Source organism: Oncorhynchus kisutch, linkage group LG5 (assembly GCF_002021735.2).
Source record: "Oncorhynchus kisutch isolate 150728-3 linkage group LG5, Okis_V2, whole genome shotgun sequence".
NCBI lineage: Eukaryota > Metazoa > Chordata > Actinopteri > Salmoniformes > Salmonidae > Oncorhynchus > Oncorhynchus kisutch.
This window is the reverse complement of record NC_034178.2, coordinates 12,141,699-12,154,133: the sequence shown is the minus strand read 5'-3', so window position 1 is coordinate 12,154,133 and position 12,435 is coordinate 12,141,699. Positions and strand designations below refer to the sequence as shown.

Below are 12,435 nucleotides of genomic sequence, written 5' to 3'. Positions count from 1 at the left end.
TGTAGGGTAAGTAACATTATATAAGGTAGCATTGTTTAAAGTGGCTAGTGATATATTTACATCATTTCCCATCAATTCCCATGATTAAAGTGGCTGGAGTAGAGTCAGTGGCATTGACAGTGTGTTGGCAGTAGCCACTCAATGTTAGTGGTGGCTGTTTAACAGTCTGATGGCCTTGAGATAGAAGCTGTTTTTCAGTCTCTCGGTCCCAGCTTTGATGCACCTGTACTGACCTCGCCTTCTGGATGACAGCGGGGTGAACAGGCAGTGGCTCGGGTGGTTGATGTCCTTGATGATCTTTATGGCCTTCCTGTAGCATCGGGTGGTGTAGGTGTCCTGGAGGGCAGGTAGTTTGCCCCCGGTGATGCGTTGTGCAGACCTCACTACCCTCTGGAGAGCCTTACGGTTGAGGGCGGTGCAGTTGCCATACCAGGCGGTGATACAGCCCGCCAGGATGCTCTCGATTGTGCATCTGTAGAAGTTTGTGAGTGCTTTTGGTGACAAGCCGAATTTCTTCAGCCTCCTGAGGTTGAAGAGGCGCTGCTGCGCCTTCCTCACGATGCTGTCTGTGTGAGTGGACCAATTCAGTTTGTCTGTGATGTGTATGCCGAGGAACTTAAAAGTTGCTACCCTCTCCACTACTGTTCCATCGATGTGGATGGGGGGGTGTTCCCTCTGCTGTTTCCTGAAGTCCACAATCATCTCCTTAGTTTTGTTGACGTTGAGTGTGAGGTTATTTTCCTGACACCACACTCCGAGGGCCCTCACCTCCTCCCTGTAGGCCGTCTCGTCGTTGTTGGTAATCAAGCCTACCACTGTTGTGTCGTCCGCAAACTTGATGATTGAGTTGGAGGCGTGCGTGGCCACGCAGTCGTGGGTGAACAGGGAGTACAGGAGAGGGCTCAGAACGCACCCTTGTGGGGCCCCAGTGTTGAGGATCAGCGGGGAGGAGATGTTGTTGCCTACCCTCACCACCTGGGGGCGGCCCGTCAGGAAGTCCAGTACCCAGTTGCACAGGGCAGGGTCGAGACCCAGGGTCTCGAGCTTGATGACGAGCTTGGAGGGTACTATGGAGTTGAATGCCGAGCTGTAGTCGATGAACAGCATTCTCACATAGGTATTCCTCTTGTCCAGATGGGTTAGGGCAGTGTGCAGTGTGGTTGAGATTGCATCGTCTGTGGACCTATTTGGAGCGGTAAGCAAATTGGAGTGGGTCAAGGGTGTCAGGTAGGGTGGAGGTGATATGGTCCTTGACTAGTCTCTCAAAGCACTTCATGATGACGGATGTGAGTGCTACGGGGCGGTAGTCGTTTAGCTCAGTTACCTTAGCTTTCTTGGGAACAGGAACAATGGTGGCCCTCTTGAAGCATGTGGGAACAGCAGACTGGTATAGGGATTGGTTGAATATGTCCGTAAACACACCGGCCAGCTGGTCTGCGCATGCTCTGAGGGCGCGGCTGGGGATGCCGTCTGGGCCTGCAGCCTTGCGAGGGTTAACACGTTTAAATGTCTTACTCACTTCGGCTGCAGTGAAGGAGAGACCGCATGTTTTCGTTGCAGGCCGTGTCAGTGGCACTGTATTGTCCTCAAAGCGGGCAAAAAAGTTATTTAGTCTGCCTGGGAGCAAGACATCCTGGTCCGTGACTGGGCTGGGTTTCTTCCTGTAGTCCGTGATTGACTGTAGACCCTGCCACATGCCTCTTGTGTCTGAGCCGTTGAATTGAGATTCTACTTTGTCTCTGTACTGGCGCTTAGCTTGTTTGATAGCCTTGCGGAGGGAATAGCTGCACTGTTTGTATTCAGTCATGTTACCAGACACCTTGCCCTGATTAAAAGCAGTGGTTCGCGCCTTCAGTTCCACACGAATGCTGCCATCAATCCACGGTTTCTGGTTAGGGAATGTTTTAATCGTTGCTATGGGAACGACATCTTCAACGCACGTTCTAATGAACTCGCACACCGAATCAGCGTATTCGTCAATGTTGTTGTCTGACGCAAAAAAATTGAGAATTTAAAGAAGAAAGAAGTGGGTGTTTTGTTTGTTTTGGCAATGTACTATTTTTATTGGGGTGGATTAAGTTAGTTTCACTATTATATATATATATATATGTATGTATGTATGTATGTATGTATGTACAGTTGAAGTCGGAAGTTTACATACACCTTAGCCAAATACATTTAAACTCAGTTTTTCACAATTCCTGACATTTAATCCTTAAAAGTTCAAATTCGCTGTCTTGGGTCAGTTAGGATCACCACTTTATTTTAAGAATGTGAAATGTCAGAAAAATAGTAGAGAGTGATTTATTTCAGCTTTCATTTCTTTCATCACATTCCCAGTGAGTCAGAAGTTTACATACACTCAATTAATTTGGTAGCGTTGCCTTTAAATTGTTTAACTTGGGTCAAATGTTTCAGGTAGCCTTCCACAAGCTTCCCACAGTTAATTGGTTGAATTTTGATCCATTCCTCCTGACAGAGTTGGTGTAACTGAGTCAGGTTTGTTGGCCTCCTTGCTCGCACATACCTTTTCAGTTCTGCCCACAAATGTTCTATCGGATTGAGGTCAGGGCTTTGTGATGGCCACTCCAATACCTTGACGTTGTTGTCCTTTTGCCACAACTTTGGAAGTATGCTTGGGGTCATTGTCCACAGGAAGACCCATTTGCGACCAAGCTTTAACTTCCTGACTGATGTCTTGAGATGTTGCTTCAATATATCCACATAATCTTCCTCCCTCATTATGCCATCTATTTTGTGAAGTGCACCAGTCCCTCCTGCAGCAAAGCACCCCCACAACATGATGCTGCCACCCCCTGTGCTTCTCGGATGGGATGGTGATCTTCGGCTTGCAAGCCTCCCCCTTTTTCCTCCAAACATAACGAGGGTCATTATGGTCAACATTTCTATTTTTGTTTCATCAGACCAGAGGACATTTCTCCAAAAAGTATGGTCTTTGTCCCCATGTGCAGTTGCAAACTGTAGTCTGGCTTTTTTATGGCGGTTTTGGAGCAGTGGCTTCTTCCTTGCTGAGCGGCCTTTCAGGTTATGGGAATGTTTTAATCGTTGCTATGGGAACGACATCTTCAACGCACGTTCTAGTGAACTCGCACACCGAATCAGCGTATTCGTCAATGTTGTTGTCTGACGCAATACGAAACATCTCCCAGTCCGCGTGATGGAAGCAGTCTTGGAGTGTGGAGTCAGCTTGGTCGGACCAGCGTTGGACAGACCTCAGCGTGGGAGCTTCTTGTTTTAGTTTCTGTCTGTAGGCAGGGATCAACAAAATGGAGTCGTGGTCAGCTTTTCCGAAAGGGGGGCGGGGCAGGGCCTTATATGCGTCGCGGAAGTTAGAGTAACAATGATCCAGGGTCTTTCCACCCCTGGTTGCGCAATCGATATGCTGATAAAATTTAGGGAGTCTTGTTTTCAGATTAGCCTTGTTAAAATCCCCAGCTACAATGAATGCAGCCTCCGGATAAATCGTTTCCAGTTTGCAGAGTTAAATAAAGTTCGTTCAGAGCCATCGATGTGTCTGCTTGGGGGGGGATATATACGGCTGTGATTATAATCGAAGAGAATTCTCTTGGTAGATAATGCGGTCTACATTTGATTGTGAGGAATTCTAAATCAGGTGAACAGAAGGATTTGAGTTCCTGTATGTTTCTTTCATCACACCATGTCACGTTGGCCATAAGGCATACGCCCCCGCCCCTCTTCTTACCAGAAAGATGTTTGTTTCTGTCGGCGCGATGCGTGGAGAAACCCGCTGGCTGCACCGCTTCGGATTCCGTCTCTCCAGTTAGCCATGTTTCCGTGAAGCAGAGAACGTTACAGTCTCTGATGTCCCTCTGGAATGCTACCCTTGCTCGGATTTCATCAACCTTGTTGTCAAGAGACTGGACATTGGCAAGAAGAATGCTAGGGAGTGGTGCACGATGTGCCCGTCTCCGGAGTCTGACCAGAAGACCGCTTCGTTTCCCTCTTTTTCTGAGTCGTTTTTTTGGGTCGCTGCATGGGAACCATCCCGTGGCACTGGTTGTAAGGCAGAACACAGGATCCGCATCGCGAAAAACATATTCTTGGTCGTACTGATGGTGAGTTGACGCTGATCTTATATTCAGTAGTTCTTCTCGGCTGTATGTGATGAAACCTAAGATGACCTGGGGTACTAGTGTAAGAAATAACACGGAAAAAAACTAAAAACTGCATAGTTTCCTAGGAACGCGAAGCGAGGCGGCCATCTCTGTCGGCGCTGGAAGAGGTCACATGACCAAGGAGCTATTGAAATTAGAAACACTGAAAACGTAAAAAATGTATGTCAAATTGCGTGAGATGAAAATAGACAACCTAAAGGGTGTGCAATGTGTAGGCCAACTGAGTGTAAATTCTGAAACTTTTTTGAAATCAGTAGGTCACATGACCAAGGAGCTATGGAAATGAGAAATTTTGTAAAATTCATCTAAAAGCGTGTGAGATGAAAATGGACAAACTAAACGGTGTGCTATTTGTAGGCCCACTGAGTGTACATTCTGAACCTTGTTTGAAGTCAGTAGGTCACATGACCAAGGAGCTATTGAAATTCGAATGTAAAAAAAGTTTGTACTTTGTTTACGCTCCCTAACTAATTCAACTAGGAATACAAAATGCTGCTCACATTTCCACACGCTTATTAGCTTTGGAAAGCAAATTCATGTCCAAATTGTGAGAAAAAAAAGACAATTTTTACAACATCATGACACTTATTTGGAATCTGTGGCTATTGAGGTTTGAAAGCGCGAATATCGTCGAATATCCAACCTGAAACTGTCTTTACCTCGATGTGACAGGTTAGTGGTTGCCTGACACAAGGCAAGGTTGCTGGAGTGGAATGAAAGATGGCGGAAGCGGACGATGAAGTAGAGTCTGAATACAATGGCGGTAGAATCAAGAATTGGAGTATTGTCCAAAAGAATGGAAAACGGACCAAAGTATTGTACAGTGATGAAAATGATCCTTCGTATGTAGTACGAGTACGGTTTGTTAATGATGACCAGCTGAGCAGAGTACCAACCGTGAAGAAACCATTTGCGTTATCCAAACTGGTGGAGAGAGTGCTGGCTAAAGTGAAGGCTGTGAGGATCACTAGAGGCGTGCTTGTTTGGATTTCTGTGTTTCTGCGGATCAGATTTGATAAGTTTGAAGTGTCGTGTGTGTATGTCTTTTCGGCACAGGGAAGCCCTCAAGGGTCACCCCTCTGGCGTTTCGTGGGAAGTCGATTTTGAAAGAGATTAAAAATATTCCTGGAGTGATTTGAAGCACATCGGATGAATCGTGCGGTGAATGGTGAAAAAGTGAAGAGTCTATCTGTTCTTTTGTTTTCTCCCTACTCAAGTCTCTCTCTACTCAAGTGCAGTTAGTGTATATTAACTACAGAGTCAGAACATTTGTCCCAAGACCAATGCAGTGTGATCATTGTAAAGCTTTCGGTCATGTAGCAAGTGTTTGCAGAAGGGAGAAGCCGAGATGTCCAAGTTGTGGAAAATATCATGTTATATGTTATAAAAGTGATGAATATGTGACATATTGCAATCGCGGTGGGAACCATGAACCCACCCCTTTCGAATGCCCCACAGGGATGAAAGAGAATGAGGTGGCCAAAGTCAGGGTTGTACAGAGCATTTGATTTGCAGCAGCTGTGAAAAGGGTTGAGTGTTTGAATGGTGCAGCAGAAGAGTCCATGGTGGTGGATAGGCCTACACTGCAGGCTGCAGCGGTTGTCTTTCACCATCAGGATCCTGACAGTTTAAAGGTTAAGAAGGTGTGGACTTTGTGGCCTTTTATAGCAAGGGTAATTAATGGCACTGCCAAGGTGGAGAGAAGGTCCAGGAAGATAGAAATCATAGTGGATGCAGCAGAGCGGTTCCTGGGGCTGAAAGATTTCTCAGTGAAGGAGTTGCATGGAATATTGGCACAAGCCGAAAATCCCTCTCAGGTCCTAGAGCTGTACCACCCTCTCAGGTCCTAGAGCCGTACCACCCTCTCAGGTCCTAGAGTCCGAGAAGGGAAAAATTGAGAATTTAAAGAAGAAAGAAGTGGGTGTTTTGTTTGTTTTGGCAATGTACTATTTTTATTGGGGTGGATTAAGTTAGTTTCACTATTATATATATATATATGTATGTATGTATGTATGTATGTATGTATGTATGTACAGTTGAAGTCGGAAGTTTACATACACCTTAGCCAAATACATTTAAACTCAGTTTTTCACAATTACTGACATTTAATCCTTAGAAGTTCAAATTCACTGTCTTGGGTCAGTTAGGATCACCACTTTATTTTAAGAATGTGAAATGTCAGAAAAATAGTAGAGAGTGATTTATTTCAGCTTTCATTTCTTTCATCACATTCCCAGTGAGTCAGAAGTTTACATACACTCAATTAATTTGGTAGTGTTGCCTTTAAATTGTTTAACTTGGGTCAAATGTTTCAGGTAGCCTTCCACAAGCTTCCCACAGTTAATTGGGTGAATTTTGATCCATTCCTCCTGACAGAGTTGGTGTAACTGAGTCAGGTTTGTAGGCCTCCTTGCTCACACATACCTTTTCAGTTCTGCCCACAAATGTTCTATCGGATTGAGGTCAGGGCTTTGTGATGGCCACTCCAATACCTTGACGTTGTTGTCCTTTTGCCACAACTTTGGAAGTATGCTTGGGGTCATTGTCCACAGGAAGACCCATTTGCGACCAAGCTTTAACTTCCTGACTGATGTCTTGAGATGTTGCTTCAATATATCCACATAATCTTCCTCCCTCATTATGCCATCTATTTTGTGAAGTGCACCAGTCCCTCCTGCAGCAAAGCACCCCCACAACATGATGCTGCCACCCCCTGTGCTTCTCGGATGGGATGGTGATCTTCGGCTTGCAAGCCTCCCCCTTTTTCCTCCAAACATAACGAGGGTCATTATGGTCAACATTTCTATTTTTGTTTCATCAGACCAGAGGACATTTCTCCAAAAAGTATGGTCTTTGTCCCCATGTGCAGTTGCAAACTGTAGTCTGGCTTTTTTATGGCGGTTTTGGAGCAGTGGCTTCTTCCTTGCTGAGCGGCCTTTCAGGTTATGGGAATGTTTTAATCGTTGCTATGGGAACGACATCTTCAACGCACGTTCTAGTGAACTCGCACACCGAATCAGCGTATTCGTCAATGTTGTTGTCTGACGCAATACGAAACATCTCCCAGTCCGCGTGATGGAAGCAGTCTTGGAGTGTGGAGTCAGCTTGGTCGGACCAGCGTTGGACAGACCTCAGCGTGGGAGCTTCTTGTTTTAGTTTCTGTCTGTAGGCAGGGATCAACAAAATGGAGTCGTGGTCAGCTTTTCCGAAAGGGGGGCGGGGCAGGGCCTTATATGCGTCGCGGAAGTTAGAGTAACAATGATCCAGGGTCTTTCCACCCCTGGTTGCGCAATCGATATGCTGATAAAATTTAGGGAGTCTTGTTTTCAGATTAGCCTTGTTAAAATCCCCAGCTACAATGAATGCAGCCTCCGGATAAATCGTTTCCAGTTTGCAGAGTTAAATAAAGTTCGTTCAGAGCCATCGATGTGTCTGCTTGGGGGGGGATATATACGGCTGTGATTATAATCGAAGAGAATTCTCTTGGTAGATAATGCGGTCTACATTTGATTGTGAGGAATTCTAAATCAGGTGAACAGAAGGATTTGAGTTCCTGTATGTTTCTTTCATCACACCATGTCACGTTGGCCATAAGGCATACGCCCCCGCCCCTCTTCTTACCAGAAAGATGTTTGTTTCTGTCGGCGCGATGCGTGGAGAAACCCGCTGGCTGCACCGCTTCGGATTCCGTCTCTCCAGTTAGCCATGTTTCCGTGAAGCAGAGAACGTTACAGTCTCTGATGTCCCTCTGGAATGCTACCCTTGCTCGGATTTCATCAACCTTGTTGTCAAGAGACTGGACATTGGCAAGAAGAATGCTAGGGAGTGGTGCACGATGTGCCCGTCTCCGGAGTCTGACCAGAAGACCGCTTCGTTTCCCTCTTTTTCTGAGTCGTTTTTTTGGGTCGCTGCATGGGAACCATCCCGTGGCACTGGTTGTAAGGCAGAACACAGGATCCGCATCGCGAAAAACATATTCTTGGTCGTACTGATGGTGAGTTGACGCTGATCTTATATTCAGTAGTTCTTCTCGGCTGTATGTGATGAAACCTAAGATGACCTGGGGTACTAGTGTAAGAAATAACACGGAAAAAAACTAAAAACTGCATAGTTTCCTAGGAACGCGAAGCGAGGCGGCCATCTCTGTCGGCGCTGGAAGAGGTCACATGACCAAGGAGCTATTGAAATTAGAAACACTGAAAACGTAAAAAATGTATGTCAAATTGCGTGAGATGAAAATAGACAACCTAAAGGGTGTGCAATGTGTAGGCCAACTGAGTGTAAATTCTGAAACTTTTTTGAAATCAGTAGGTCACATGACCAAGGAGCTATGGAAATGAGAAATTTTGTAAAATTCATCTAAAAGCGTGTGAGATGAAAATGGACAAACTAAACGGTGTGCTATTTGTAGGCCCACTGAGTGTACATTCTGAACCTTGTTTGAAGTCAGTAGGTCACATGACCAAGGAGCTATTGAAATTCGAATGTAAAAAAAGTTTGTACTTTGTTTACGCTCCCTAACTAATTCAACTAGGAATACAAAATGCTGCTCACATTTCCACACGCTTATTAGCTTTGGAAAGCAAATTCATGTCCAAATTGTGAGAAAAAAAAGACAATTTTTACAACATCATGACACTTATTTGGAATCTGTGGCTATTGAGGTTTGAAAGCGCGAATATCGTCGAATATCCAACCTGAAACTGTCTTTACCTCGATGTGACAGGTTAGTGGTTGCCTGACACAAGGCAAGGTTGCTGGAGTGGAATGAAAGATGGCGGAAGCGGACGATGAAGTAGAGTCTGAATACAATGGCGGTAGAATCAAGAATTGGAGTATTGTCCAAAAGAATGGAAAACGGACCAAAGTATTGTACAGTGATGAAAATGATCCTTCGTATGTAGTACGAGTACGGTTTGTTAATGATGACCAGCTGAGCAGAGTACCAACCGTGAAGAAACCATTTGCGTTATCCAAACTGGTGGAGAGAGTGCTGGCTAAAGTGAAGGCTGTGAGGATCACTAGAGGCGTGCTTGTTTGGATTTCTGTGTTTCTGCGGATCAGATTTGATAAGTTTGAAGTGTCGTGTGTGTATGTCTTTTCGGCACAGGGAAGCCCTCAAGGGTCACCCCTCTGGCGTTTCGTGGGAAGTCGATTTTGAAAGAGATTAAAAATATTCCTGGAGTGATTTGAAGCACATCGGATGAATCGTGCGGTGAATGGTGAAAAAGTGAAGAGTCTATCTGTTCTTTTGTTTTCTCCCTACTCAAGTCTCTCTCTACTCAAGTGCAGTTAGTGTATATTAACTACAGAGTCAGAACATTTGTCCCAAGACCAATGCAGTGTGATCATTGTAAAGCTTTCGGTCATGTAGCAAGTGTTTGCAGAAGGGAGAAGCCGAGATGTCCAAGTTGTGGAAAATATAATGTTATATGTTATAAAAGTGATGAATATGTGACATATTGCAATCGCGGTGGGAACCATGAACCCACCCCTTTCGAATGCCCCACAGGGATGAAAGAGAATGAGATGGCCAAAGTCAGGGTTGTACAGAGCATTTGATTTGCAGCAGCTGTGAAAAGGGTTGAGTGTTTGAATGGTGCAGCAGAAGAGTCCATGGTGGTGGATAGGCCTACACTGCAGGCTGCAGCGGTTGTCTTTCACCATCAGGATCCTGACAGTTTAAAGGTTAAGAAGGTGTGGACTTTGTGGCCTTTTATAGCAAGGGTAATTAATGGCACTGCCAAGGTGGAGAGAAGGTCCAGGAAGATAGAAATCATAGTGGATGCAGCAGAGCGGTTCCTGGGGCTGAAAGATTTCTCAGTGAAGGAGTTGCATGGAATATTGGCACAAGCCGAAAATCCCTCTCAGGTCCTAGAGCTGTACCACCCTCTCAGGTCCTAGAGCCGTACCACCCTCTCAGGTCCTAGAGTCCGAGAAGGGAAAAATTGAGAATTTAAAGAAGAAAGAAGTGGGTGTTTTGTTTGTTTTGGCAATGTACTATTTTTATTGGGGTGGATTAAGTTAGTTTCACTATTATATATATATATATGTATGTATGTATGTATGTATGTATGTATGTACAGTTGAAGTCGGAAGTTTACATACACCTTAGCCAAATACATTTAAACTCAGTTTTTCACAATTACTGACATTTAATCCTTAGAAGTTCAAATTCACTGTCTTGGGTCAGTTAGGATCACCACTTTATTTTAAGAATGTGAAATGTCAGAAAAATAGTAGAGAGTGATTTATTTCAGCTTTCATTTCTTTCATCACATTCCCAGTGAGTCAGAAGTTTACATACACTCAATTAATTTGGTAGTGTTGCCTTTAAATTGTTTAACTTGGGTCAAATGTTTCAGGTAGCCTTCCACAAGCTTCCCACAGTTAATTGGGTGAATTTTGATCCATTCCTCCTGACAGAGTTGGTGTAACTGAGTCAGGTTTGTAGGCCTCCTTGCTCACACATACCTTTTCAGTTCTGCCCACAAATGTTCTATCGGATTGAGGTCAGGGCTTTGTGATGGCCACTCCAATACCTTGACGTTGTTGTCCTTTTGCCACAACTTTGGAAGTATGCTTGGGGTCATTGTCCACAGGAAGACCCATTTGCGACCAAGCTTTAACTTCCTGACTGATGTCTTGAGATGTTGCTTCAATATATCCACATAATCTTCCTCCCTCATTATGCCATCTATTTTGTGAAGTGCACCAGTCCCTCCTGCAGCAAAGCACCCCCACAACATGATGCTGCCACCCCCTGTGCTTCTCGGATGGGATGGTGATCTTCGGCTTGCAAGCCTCCCCCTTTTTCCTCCAAACATAACGAGGGTCATTATGGTCAACATTTCTATTTTTGTTTCATCAGACCAGAGGACATTTCTCCAAAAAGTATGGTCTTTGTCCCCATGTGCAGTTGCAAACTGTAGTCTGGCTTTTTTATGGCGGTTTTGGAGCAGTGGCTTCTTCCTTGCTGAGCGGCCTTTCAGGTTATGTCGATATAGGACTCGTTTTACTGTGGATATAGATACTTTTGTACCTGTTTCCTCCAGCATCTTCACAATGTCTTTTGCTGTTGTTCTGGGATTGATTTGCACTTTTTGCACCAAAGTACGTTAATCTCTAGGAGACAGAACACATCTACTTCCTGAGCGGTATGATGGCTGCGTGGTCCCATGGTGTTTATACTTGTGTACTATTGTTTGTACAGATGAACGTGGTACCTTCATGCGTTTGGAAATTGCTCCCAAGGATGAACCAGACTTGTGGAGGTCTACACTTTTCTTTCTGAGGTCTTGGCTAATTTCTTTAGATTTTCCCATGATGTCAAGCAAAGAGGCACTGAGTTTGAAGGTAGACCTTGAAATACATCCACAGGTACACCTCCAGTTATGTCAATCCGAAGCTTCTAAAGCCATGAACTAATTTTCTGGAATTTTCCAAGGCCACATATCTTATTTTCATAGTGTATGTAAACTTCTGACCCACTGGAATTGTTATACAGTGAATTATAAGTGAAATAATCTGTCTTTAAACAATTGTTGGAAAAGTGACTTGTGTCATGCACAGTAGATGTTGATGTCCTAACCGACTAGCCAAAACTATAGTTTGTTAACAAGAAATGTGTGCAGTGGTTGAAAAACAAGTTTTAATCACTCCAACCTAAGTAAAGTGACTGTGTACATAATAGACAGCGATTAGCAGCGGGTGGGGGGGGGGACTTTCCACTTGGCGCTCTGGTACCACTTGCCGGGGGTGGTTGGAGTCTTTGGCAATTTTTAGGGGCTTCCTCTGACACCGCCTGATATAGAGTTCTTGGATGGCAGGAAGCTTGGCCCCAGTGATGTATTCACTACCCTCTGTAGCACCTTGCGGTCAGAGGCCGGGCAGTTGCCATGCCAGGCAGTGATGCAACCAGTCAGCATACCTTCGATTGTGCAGAAATATAACTCTTTGAGGATCTGAGGGCCCATGCAACATCTTTTCAGTCTCCTGAGGGGGAATAGGCATTGTCGTGCCTTCTTCACGACTGTCTTGGTGTGTTTGGACCAAGATAGTTTGTTGGTGATATGGACACCAAGGAACTTGAAGCTTTCAACCTGCTCCACTACAGCCCTGTCAACGAGAATGGGGGCGTGCTCTGCCCTCCTTTTCCTGTAGTCCACGATAATCACCTTTGTCTTGATCACGTTGAGGGAGAGGTTGTTGTCCTGGCACCACACTGCCATGTCTCTGACCTCCTCCCTATAAGCTGTCATGTCGGTGATCAGGCCTA

At 44.9% G+C, this 12,435-nt stretch overlaps 1 protein-coding gene across 2 annotated transcripts in view; it reads left to right on the top strand.

Moving 5' to 3' along the window:
* Nucleotides 1-12,435, top strand: part of LOC109890649 (signal transducer and activator of transcription 1-alpha/beta-like) — a 42,891-nt gene that overhangs the window by 7,767 nt on the left and 22,689 nt on the right. The gene's annotated exons all lie outside the window — the stretch shown is intronic.